General features: G+C 39.1%; 1 protein-coding gene across 2 annotated transcripts in view; it reads left to right on the top strand.

Annotated features, from left to right (window-relative positions):
* Window positions 1-5,975: 5,975 nt before the first annotated feature.
* Window positions 5,976-12,372, top strand: part of atp6v0a2a (ATPase H+ transporting V0 subunit a2a) — a 29,555-nt gene continuing 23,158 nt past the window's right edge. For both annotated transcript variants that reach the window (XM_017489265.3, XM_017489264.3), the window contains exon 1: window positions 5,976-6,286. The gene's annotated coding sequence lies outside the window, so the exon portion shown is untranslated. The remainder of the gene's footprint in view (window positions 6,287-12,372) is intronic.

Here is a 12,372-nt window from a genome sequence, read left to right as displayed (position 1 = left end):
CCTCCCCCAGTCCAAACACATGCATGGTAGGCTGATTGGCGTGTCCAAAGTGTCCGTAGTGTATGAATGGGTGTGTGAATGTGTATGTGATTGAGCCCTGCGATGGACTGGCACCCTGTCCAGGGTGTACCCCGCCTTGTGCCCCATGCTCCCTGGGATAGGCTCCAGGTTCCCCGTGACCCTGTAAAGGATAAAGCGGTATAGAACATGGATGGATGGAAGATTACACGATATTCACATTTTTTGAGATGCACCTGTATATAGTATAACTATATTCAGAATGTTGAAAAGTGAGTTCATTATTATTCCGTTCTGCGACTCTGCAGCTCAAGCTGAATGGAGCAGACGCTTTCAGTTAACGTCCGCTGAACATTCTCCAACTGAACTCGATGTTTTTTTATTAACATATATTTAAATAAGCAAAAACGACAGTAGAGGCGTGCCGCGTGGGACGAGGGAAATCGCTGTACGGCCGAACAGAACGCCGTGTAACACCGACTATCACTCTTTGTAAACATACAATGTCTTTTTTTGCAACTATCTCATATTATCTCGCCTTTTTCCCCCCCCATGTTGATCAGGAAGCTGTCCCTTTCGCCGCCTCCTTCAGGTTTGCTTTCATTTCTTTAAGGCATCGTGCCTTTACTGACTATATAACATACATATAAGATAACAAAGTTACTTGCCTGTCTGGAAATGTAACAGATTTGAGTAGCTAGTACTTATCAGCACATTCCCTCTCCATCCATTTGAAAACTACAGGAGATAAGCATGTAAAATGCTGCTAATACGAAAAGGTTAGCAGAAGAGCTAGTGGTTTCAGCGTAGATGAATCTCATAGCATAGATCCATAGATCCTGCTGTTCTCGGGTTAATTTGAATTCAAATGCTCTTTACGTAATATAATTATTTACTAATTCATGTTGAGAGGGACACTTTTAAATAATTTAGAAAAAGCCCCCAGAACACACACACACACACACACACACACTTCCGCAAGTCCCTGATGTCTGAGGTGAAATGAATTGAACAGAAAAACTCTGTTAAGAAGATCTAACCTGAAGAGAAAAGTGGAAAAAATGCTCTTTCTGCTGGTTTCTGGGGGCGGGGGGGGGGATCAATAGAACTCAACTCAGATAAAACGAGAAGACGAGACCAGCACGATGAAGTCAGCCTTCTCTCAGACGTCAATTTCTGATTAATAAATCATGTTTAGATCATGTTGTAGTGATGCACAGTCGATATTTAGACACTTAATAACTGTAAGTGATGTCGTTATGTGGATGTTCATTTTACACCAGAGAGCAAATCAGAGGTTCTTCAAATATCCTGTTCAAAATTAGATGCTGCCTCATTGTGAGTTTACAAGCGAGTAGTTCTTGATAGTGCAGTACGTGTCTGAGCTGAGGTATGAGTGAATATCTGGGAGTTACAATGCTTACAAGATGGACAGGAGGACTCTAAGTAATTTTGTGACATCATATTATGAGTATTTTTTATTCACTGACTTATTATTATTATTATTATTATTATTATCCATTCATCCCATTTTCTATACCGCTTATCCTACTTGGTCGCGGGGAAACCTGGAGCCTATCCCAGGACGCATCGGGCACAAGGCGGGGTACACCCTGGACAGGGTGCCGATCCGTCGCAGGGCACACTCAGATACACATTCACACACACATTCATACACAATGGACAATTTGGACACGCCAATCAACCTACAATGTATGTCTTTGGACTGGGGGAGGAAACCGGAGTACCCGGAGGAAACCCCCGTGGCACGGGGAGAACATGCAAACTCCACACACACAGGGCCACGGTGGGAATCGAACCCCCGACCCTGGAGGTGTGAGGCGAACGTGCTAATAATAATAATAATAACAATACATATTTTGTTGTTCATTTTCAGTGTGCTGTAAGAAAATGCTGTCTAGTTATAAACAGCTGTAAGAGAATCGTTCTTTCCATCGTCTGTTTGTGTCAGGCTCGCCTCAGATCAGCATCATCACACTAATTAACTGTCATGCAGGAAAATCACTGACCTGCACTCACTGATACTTCACTTCCTGGCCACTGTTTCTCTCTCTCTCTCTCGCTCTCTCTCGCTCTCTCTCTCTTGTTCTCTTTCTCTCTCTACCTATCTCTCTCTCTCTCTCTCTCTCTCTCTCTCTCTCTTTCTCTCTCTCTCTCTACCTATCTCTCAACCTATCTCTATCTCTTTAGGACAAAGGACTTTGTGCTTTTCTGGTTACTTAGTAACATGACCAGAAAGCATTTTGTTCCATCTTATTAAGTTCAACAGGAAGTGAGCGAATGACTGTTTATAGCTGATGTGATGTATATGATTACAGGAAAGAACTTGTTTCATGGACGTTCCACAACAATAAATGTATATATACATTGATCAGCTATAACATTAAAACCACTGACAGGTGAAGTGAAAAACATTCATTATCTCGTTACAGTGGCACCTGTCGAGGGGCGGGGTATATTTATTAGGCAGCAAATGAACAGTCAGTTCTGAAGTTGATGTGTTGGAAGCAGGAAAAATGGGCAAGCGTAAGGATCTGAGCGACTTTGACAAGGGCGTAATTGTGATGGCTAGACGATCGTGGGCGTCCAAGGATCATTGATGCGCTTATGGGATGTACAGGACAAACAAGTCCGGTCCATGGAGGCCCCACCTTCCAGCTTACAAGATTTAAAGGATCTGCTGCTAACGTCTTGGTGCCAAATACCACAGCACACCTTCAGAGGTCATGTAGAGTCCATGCCTCGACGGGTCAGAGCTGTTTTGGTGGCACAAGGTGAACCTACACAATATTAGGCAGGTGGTTTTAATGTTATGGCTGATCGGAGTATATAAAATACATAAAAGTAAGGCTGTAGTCAAGACACCATTGTCAAGTCCTGCACCAAGACTACCCGAGGACAAGTCAAGAGCGAGTCCAAATGACACTGAGAACAAATCAAGATCGAGGACGAAAACCATCAAATCCTTTTTGAAGCCAAACCTTTATTTCAGTTTCATATACAATGCACACCAAACTGTAGATTCTTACATTTGCGAATTACCCAAAATCCTCCAGGATCAATCTGGACAATGGGTTTAGGCATATAATTGAGTTACTAGAACACAATATAAACATTCTTTAACAGATTCATACTCCAGACCAAGACCGAGACAAGTCCAAATACAAATAGCAATAAATCTGAGACAATTCGGAAAACGTCTCAAAACTGGACTCGAGACATTCTTTAATGAGTAAAAAAGAAGCTGCTAGCGTTAGCAAACATCTGTGTGCTAAGAAAAATAAAACACTTTGGAACATGCTGTTATAGGAAAATAATCACCTTCAGGTTGTAACAGTAACTCCGCATCATCGATTATTTTACAACATTACAACACACCTCAAAGTGTTTTATTCCTCACATAACACACACACACACACACACACACACACACACACACTATCTCCTTGACCGGATCTTAGCCTGGAGTGATGTCAATCATGCATGCTCATTCGAATATTACGCCACACTCAGTATTCAGCAGTTGTTTCGTAACATTTATATCTCGATTTAACGGATGTTTAAAATAAATATATTAACACTGAATTCTAGAATCATACAAACGTGTATATTTTACACCCCACAACCTGGGACAACAACAGACCCTGGTGTGAAAAAGTCAATATTTGCTACAGCATGTAGTGATTGCTCTGTACTTGTACAGTATATTTAATCTAAACAGAGGTCAGAGTGTTATCATGTCATTACAGTGGATTTTCAGTAATAAAACTTAAATGTTCAGATTCACACCCTTTTAAACAAAGGACAGGCAGATACAGATGGCCTCCTCGGGGACAATACAGCTCAGAATATATTCAGGGGTGCTCAGGTTGCCAGATTGTGCTCAAATCCGTTACAGAGCTAAAAATAATTAAATAAAATACAATAAAAAGTGAAATGAAATGAGTATGGTTTAAATACAAATCATTTGTAAACATTTGTTTGGATTATTTTACTATCATTACTAACCGTAAGATGTGAAATAGTAAAAGTATCTACAGATCTACTGTTTCTGTTTTTTTTTTTAAACGTTTTTTTTTTACTATTAAGATCATAATACTGTTATGAAATAAAATTTTACGTTCTAATAACACTTCTAAAAATCTATCATATAAGATAAACCCTAATATTGTTTCTTATCATTTAACCGGTAGACTTTATTTGTTCATTGCACCTTTGAGTTACAGTACATTATTTTTTTATCATTAGTTTATCATAACGATGAACAGAAATATGATGATTTGTTGTGATTGTGTTTACAAATATTTATTCAATCTTTAGATTTCATAACAGAATCAAAGTCGTAAGAGCCAATTAAACAAATGAAACAAATGAGACAAAAATATTATAAAAACTTGTGTTAATATATATATATATATATATATATATATATATATATATATATATATATATATATATAATACTGTTTTATTTAAAGAACAGGGATCTATCCGAGTCTGATCTTCACAACACATGTAATATTGGATCATTTTCCTTAATAAATAAATGACTGAATATAGTATTTTCGTCTCATTTGTTTAATCGGGTTCTCTTTATCTACTTTTAGGACTTTGTGTGAAAATCTGATGATGTTTTAGGTCATATTTATGCAGATATATAGACAATTCTAAAGGGTTCACAAACTTTCAAGCACCACTGTACTTGAAATCTTGGCACCTGTAAACTCTGCTCAAACAGATCAACTTTCATTCTAATACCATCGTCAGCTCCATCATGCTCGTCAGCTCGTAGATCCTTAACCAGTCGCTTTTTACGCGGTGACTCAATGTAAATGTGTCGTACAGCGGAGTCCAGCATTTGCACCGAAATTTCTACTATTTCTACGCTGAATTTCTCATTCAATTCATTCATTCATTCTTTTTCCATACGCTTATCCTACACAGGGTCATGGCGGAGCCTGGAGCTGTTCCCAGGGAGCTCGGGGAACAAGCCTGAGGACATCCTGGACGGGGTGTACACGCATTCATACACTACGGACAATTTGGAAATGCCGATCGGCCTACAGTGCATATCTTTGGACTGGAGGAGGACACCAGAGTGCCGGGAGGAAACCCCCGAAGCATGAGAAGAACGTGCAAACTCAGCGTGCGCACAGGGTTGAGGTGGGACTCAAACCCCCAACCCCTGAGGTTCGAGGCAATAGTGCCAGTGGACACTGTCACAAAGCAGATTTGCAGGAATGCTTACATTCCTGGATGCTCATTTAAAATTGTGAATTTATGATAAATTAAATGATCAAGCCGGAGGAAAATTTCTCTAAGACAATATGAGGAAGAAACCTTGAGAGGAACCAGACTCAAAAGGCAACCCGTTCTCATCTGGGTGACGCCGGATCGCGCCATTATAAATCATTTCCCTTCTATAACTCTATACTATATACTCAAAAAGTGCCATTTGTGTCATTAATATGAACTGGATGCTCTTGCTCATATGTATTTACTGCTCTAACAGCGAAACCCCATTGCCATCGCTTATCTTTAAGATGCGTGAATTCATTTCTCTTATTAAACTCCATTAAGACACCGTCCCTGTGACATCAACATGGCCGACAACCGCTACGTTCTCACAAGAATAATAAAAATCGACACAATCAAGCCACAAACTATCAGCAGAAACGCTAAACACATGATATAAACAATATTCCAATATAGTGTTATAACGATTATAATGGGAAGTGTAATGGAAACTGTAATGGTAAAACTTCTGATGGTGGCTTGTGTAGTGGATACTATTAAGGACTAATAACGGTAATGGTTTTAATGCTTAGCTGATGGTCTGTATTGGTATTTCTAGTGGAGTGGAAACCATTAGAATTCACGTGATGCTTTCTATTGTTGTTGTTTATCAGCAGGGATGTTTCCTTTAAGGCACGCCCACTCAGACTTAGTGACACGCCTCAGTGACACTTCTCCTATCGATGCGAAGAAGGACTGATAGTGGTGTATCTGGCAACCTGAAGCAGAGCTGCTGATCTCCAGCTCATTACAGGAGGGAGATTTTCCATCGCGCCGCGTTTTAAACGCTCAGCATCCTCAGCTCGGGCCATTCGGATCTTTTCTTCTGGGCTCGCTGAAAGCCCAGGCGCTGCTGTTGTCTGATTCCTCGTCGCCTTGTTTCAGTGCTTCAATGGCGAGGCTGAAATGAAAGGTACAGACCGCCATCGATTAATCAGTGCAGCTCTGAAGAGGTAAGTAAGCCACTGCAGCTGCTTTCATTCAGGCCTCATGCTGATGCCAGGATTTCGAGCTGGAACTGTATTTGAAGGTGCGATTAAAAATAGTCTGCCTTGTGATCTAGAACCCTGCACCATATAATCATACAGACGAGACTCAAAGATAACGCAATTACAGTGGGAGCTCCTGTTTATTAAACCCCCAGCAGTGCTCATTATTCTAATGTTTTTTTTTTTTTTTCCATTTTCATTAGAATATGTGAAGTGTTTTTAAATCACTAGACGACATCACAATCAGTCTTCATAAGGGAAAGTTATTTAGTAAAGCAACTTAAAAAAAAAAAAACCCAAACATTTAAACGAGCTTTTATTTATGCATTTATGCAAATGAGGTGTCATGTAGCCTAATTAAGCATGCAGGCATTTGCATACTTAACAAACCCAAACCCCGGAAAACTAGTCCCTTGTTCGTTGTTGACGTAGCGTTTAAAAATGTTTGTTTCACTACAGCCTGAAGTTCTGCAATTTTCCGAACAAATTTACGCCAAAAAAAAAAAAAAAAAAATCGTTCTTTGTTGTTTAACACGAGAAAACACGGCGCGGCGTTTTTTTTTATTTATTTATTTTTTATAATTTTGTTATTTTCCAGTGGAAAATCTAGCATAAATATGACAACTGGGAAAGAGCTTTGTAATATTCTGTGCAGGATCCTTCTGAATAGCGATAGGAAGTGAACTTTTGTGGTTCGGGACACAGAACGTTTTCTATTCAGTTGAAATTTTATTTCGTTAAAATTCCGAGACGCATGCGAATAGTGTCGTTTTTAAAAAATCACTAGACATACCACTGTCAGTCTTCATCAGGGGAAATCCAGAGGAAAAGTTCTTTTGTAATGCAGCTTATTTAAAAAAAAAAACATTTAAATGAGCTTTTATTTTGTGTAGTTATGCAAATGAGGTGTCATGTAGCCTAATTAAACATGCAGACATTTGCATACTTAACAAACCAAACTTGCATTATGCAAATGAAAATTTTATATTAGCTTTTATTTGTAGTTATGCAAATGAGCTTAATTAAGCATGCAGACATTTGCATACTTAACCAAATCAACCCAGAAAACTAGTCTGTTGTTGTTGTTGTTGATGATGTAGTGTTTAAAATGTTTGTTTCACTGTAACGTTCTGACATTTTTCTTAAGCGAAATTTTCCAGACAAATTTATGGGGAAAAAAATCGTCCTTTATTGTTTAGCCAAGAAAACACGACACGGCTTTTATAATTTTGCCGTTTTCCAGTATACAGTCTAGCATAAATGCAACAATTAATAACATTTTGTGAAAGATCTTTGTGATATCCTTCTGAATAGAGATAGAAACGAGCTTTTTTTCGGTTCAGGAAGTTAAAATTCCGAGAAACTGCATGTGAACGGTGTCGTTTTTAAATCGCTATACATATCACGGTCCGTCTTCATCAGCTGAAATTCCTAACAAGTCATTTTGTATTGCAATTTTTAACATTTACCTTTGCTTTTGTTTATGTATTTATGCAAATGAGGAAACATGTAGCCTAATTAAGCTTGCATAAATTTGAATACTTAACAAACCCAACCCAGAAATCTAGTCTGTTTGTTGTTGTTGTTGTTGATGATGATGATGGTGATTGATAATGATGAAACATGTTTCCCTATGAATTCTTTCTCAACCTAAATTTTCAGCATAAAATCTCCTGTAAATCCAACAATTGACATTTTCAGAATTTTTTAATAGCCTACGCAATAACCTTCTAAATAGGGATCGAAATGAACTTTTTTGGCTCGTAACATGACGAAAACAAGCAGCTTAAATCCTTTAATCCTTAAATCACAGTTTCATAAGTTTCAGATAATGGGGTGGTCCCGAGTGGACAAAAACACTAAACACTTTTCTGTTGGGATTTGATGATTTTATTACTATGAGAGTTTATGAGGAGTCATGGATGACAATTTCGCCAGAAATCTTAAAATGATGGGCATGACCCAAATTGTTATTTCTACCTGTAATTCCTTACTTAAATAATAAAACCAATAGTAAAGGTTAATCCTATGAGGGTCATTTCAGCGTTTGAGGACAATCTCTGTCCCTCTGATGTTTTAACGAATAAAACACGCAGTTTACAAATATATAAAGCCAGCTGCATAATCAGTTTCTACATGTTCTTTGTTAATATTTGATCTTTTCTTTTCTTTTTTTAAATCTTAAAAATCCGTTCAAAAGTTGCGAACGCGGTAAAAATCCCCGAGCTTAGTCAAGGGACAACGACGATCGTTTTTTTTCTCCTAAGATGAACGAATATTTTAAAAGCGAAAACGGGTTTAAAAAAACAGGTAAAAAAGTTTCGATTTCCCACGTAGAATGACTTTAAAAATATATATTTCAATACATAAACAGTGCAAAAAATGTCATTTTTAAACTCGTCCGTCTGTCAACCCTGTTATAATGGGGAAGAAGAGCATTTTTAACACACACAGAGAGAGAGAGAGAGAGAGCAGAGACTGAAACACAGAAGATGGAGAGCTACCAGTAGCACAGCAACCACAAGTACTTCAGCTACAGCCGAGAGAACCCATTTAACCCATTTAATTAAGTCAGGGCATTCAAGGTCATTCGAGTACGGTACTCTGAGGAGATTTCTTAAACAGATATACATAGTGCAACATAGTGCTGTGAGATATGGTATCGTCCATGATATACCGTGATATACCGGTACAATTCATCCCCACGGTAAGAATTTGTCATCCCGCGATATTGACAGTATAGTGTTTACGTGCCTCAACAAGCTTGGCAGAACGTGGCTTTCCGACCCTAGACGAAGAAGGAGAATTAATCCCCAAAAAAGGCGCTTCCTCCGTAATACGGAAGTGGTTCAGATACAGAAGATCAGATGTGAATCGGAACGTCCGTGATTTTGTTACGCGTGTCAAAAAAACCCGCATCGACAAAGGGTGGAAACGCATCAGATTAGTTCCACCATCTCAAGCAAAAACACCGGGCAGAATATGAAGAAAGCCAGAGGTCGCATGAGGAGAAAGCGTAAACAAGTAAACAAACGCCAAAGAAACCGTTAAGTTATGTCATTCTCACTTTTTTGCTTCCGGTCGTCAGGGAAAATCTCAACATGTGCTGTATTTTAAGATCCGAGTTCTAAAAACCTGTCAGGTAGAACATGGTCCTACAAGCTGTAATCCTAAGTGTACTATTTCCAATGCTCCAGTGTATTTTAATTTAGAAATCATTTAAAAAAAAAAAAAAAAAAAAAAGTACAAGCTGCATTCATGTGGACAGACGAAGCTAGGCAGATCCTACAGAAAACGCTCCGGTGAATTTCCATCTCAATCCAAAAGAGCACGTGAACAGGTTAAAAACAGTGTCGTAGCTTTTCATACAGACAGACGGGGTGAGTTTTTTGTCCGAGAATGCGCGATCTATTTCTAACACTGCGTTTTCCTGTCTCGGTCCTTTCTGGGTCATGCTTCCGACAATCTCGGACAGGAACGCTCGTATGTGTAAACCGCGTGAAAATGTAGGTTCTCCTGACAACCTTGGAAAGCTTTACCGCCGAGCTCTCGTGTGACGCAGCAAATGGAACCTGCGTGAATGGTGAGTGCAAAGAATGCAGCTGGAAAAGCTTCCCAGTCGACAAAACGTCTGAGGGATCCACCAGAGTCTCTGCGACACAGTGGAGGAACTTTTCAGTACTCTGAAGAAGGAAGTCAGAATGACCCTGGATGATCTCATCGAGCTGTTCATTCCAACAAGCATTCATTCACCGTTAACCAGCTGTTCTCGTTTTTTTTTTTTGCCGGGAACTCGACAGGAATCTCTTGCCATCTGATGCACACAGACTTCTCTGAGAACTGTTCATGCAAGTACAGCAAAGAAATTCCAGCTGCGCAATTTGGTGGCTCTCATGAGCAGGCAACACTACGTACAGGAGCACTGTGTGTGTATAGGAGAAGAAGGTGACTCTCATGAGCAGGCAACAGTACGTACAGGTGCACTGTGTGTGTATAGGAGAAGAAGGTGACTCTCATGAGCAGGCAACAGTACGTACAGGTGCACTGTGTGTGTATAGGAGAAGAAGGTGAACCAGTTTGTTTGGCTTCGATCTCCCCATCCAGAAAGGTCCTCCAGGAACATGGCAACATCTTGACTCAGTCCTCAACCACGTTAAGAGCAAGTATCCTGCTGTGTCCACACTACGCTGTTTTTTTTTTTCCTTCTTCTGATGGTCCCTGTACTCAGTACAGACAAAAATAGCGAAAGGGCTTCAAGGCAGGGACATGGAACTTTTTTGAAGCTAGTCATGGCAATGGAGCACGCGATGGTGTTGGGGGCGTGGCGCTAAAGAGGACAACAGATCAAATGGTCAGCACTGGGCATGATCTACCTTATGTTATTTATTTATATATATATATATATATATATATATATATATATAAGTACCAGAAGTACTTGGAAAACGGTGCACTGTAAAACACCAGGAAGATCTGTACCCTGGAATAATTATGGCCCCATAACAAGGCTACGCTCAAGTGAAATGTTTTCACTGTACAAGAGCAAACCGCTTCTTCTTGCCATTAAGAGAAGACCGGGTACCTGGTACATGGGACCGCTATGATGACATCTTTGGTTAATTCCACCACCAAGGTCTGTTACTGCGCGCCATGTGAAATTTGGCCGAGACACATGGTTCTGCGCTACAAAAGTAATAATCAGTATTAAGTGATATAAGAGTTACCTGATATATAATATAGTTAATACGTTTTGCTATAATGTAATAATATAGTGAATAGGAGTAGTGGGGGCTTGGCGGTCAAGGCTCTGGGTTACTGATCGGAAGGTCGGGGATTCAAGTCCCAGCACTGCCAAGCTGCCACTGTTGGGCCCTTGAGCAAGGCCCTTAACCCTCTCTGCTCCAGGGGGCGCTGTATCATGGCTGACCCTGCGCTCTGACCCCAACTTCCTGACATTCTGGGGTATGTGAAGAAAAGACTTTCACTGTGCTGTAACGTATACATGACCAATAAAAACTATCATTCTGTATAGTTTTAATGATTTCGTCCCACTGTAAAAACGTTTTGTAAAATGTTTCATTTGATACATGAAACTGACAAATGTTACATTTCAAGCATTGATCTTGTATGAAAGCTTTAAAACAGTTCCATTTACTTGGCCTTTTGAAATGTTTGCGTTTTTGAGAAGCGAATTATTAATGAAGTGTCTACACACCGTACAGCTTGTATTGTTGTGCAGGTTGTTTAGAATTTCTCGATTCAAGTGAATTCGAGTCAAAACGACATGCTGAGATGGCCTGACATGGGTTTTTTCCCCCTAATAGTTTAATACGTCTCTTATTCAGTGAACGTGTGGGAGTGACCAAATATATAACTTATCAGTCAGAAACGTTTTCTAATGCTGAAATGACCCGTCATCCTAGCAAATAATAACCCGATGTAACCATTTGACACTTAAAACTCTGTAAAGTCCTTTTAAACTGGTCGATATTTATTTATGTTGGGTTTTGTTCAAATTTGATATGAATAGATATTTATAAAAAAAAATTCGGGCTACAAACACGTGCCTTTGTGGCGGTTTCTTAAAGGGAATCAAACCACCTCATGAGTACCTTTTTAATTAGAGAACGTAGAGGATATAATGTGCCGTTAAAACTCATCAAAGCTACACAATTGGATCTTAAGGACCACTGTGAAACACGGAAAGGTCCGTTTACAATTTACAATATACAAACATAAAACTATTTGTCATACTAGGTAAAGGTTTTTTTAATTTAGAATTTTTTTTTTTTACAATTCTTATGGTTTAGGTAAAACTTTATTTGTATAGCTACAGGATTATGGTTGAAATTTTAATGATCAAAGATGCAGTTCGTGGTACTTTTCCTTGTGAATTATACCACTGTTTAAAATTTAGTTAAAAATCTGATTGTTTGTAATCTAATTTTCTGTAACAGCAGCTCTGACAGTACTTCCAGTCGCAAGGTTTCTATTAATGCACTTTTGACTGTCCCAACTTTTTTGCAATGTCTTTTAGTCCTCAGATGTGC

This window comes from Ictalurus punctatus, chromosome 16, assembly GCF_001660625.3.
Source record: "Ictalurus punctatus breed USDA103 chromosome 16, Coco_2.0, whole genome shotgun sequence".
NCBI classification, from domain to species: domain Eukaryota; kingdom Metazoa; phylum Chordata; class Actinopteri; order Siluriformes; family Ictaluridae; genus Ictalurus; species Ictalurus punctatus.
The sequence above is the reverse complement of the archived record's forward strand: the minus strand, read 5'-3'. Positions and strand labels throughout refer to the sequence as shown.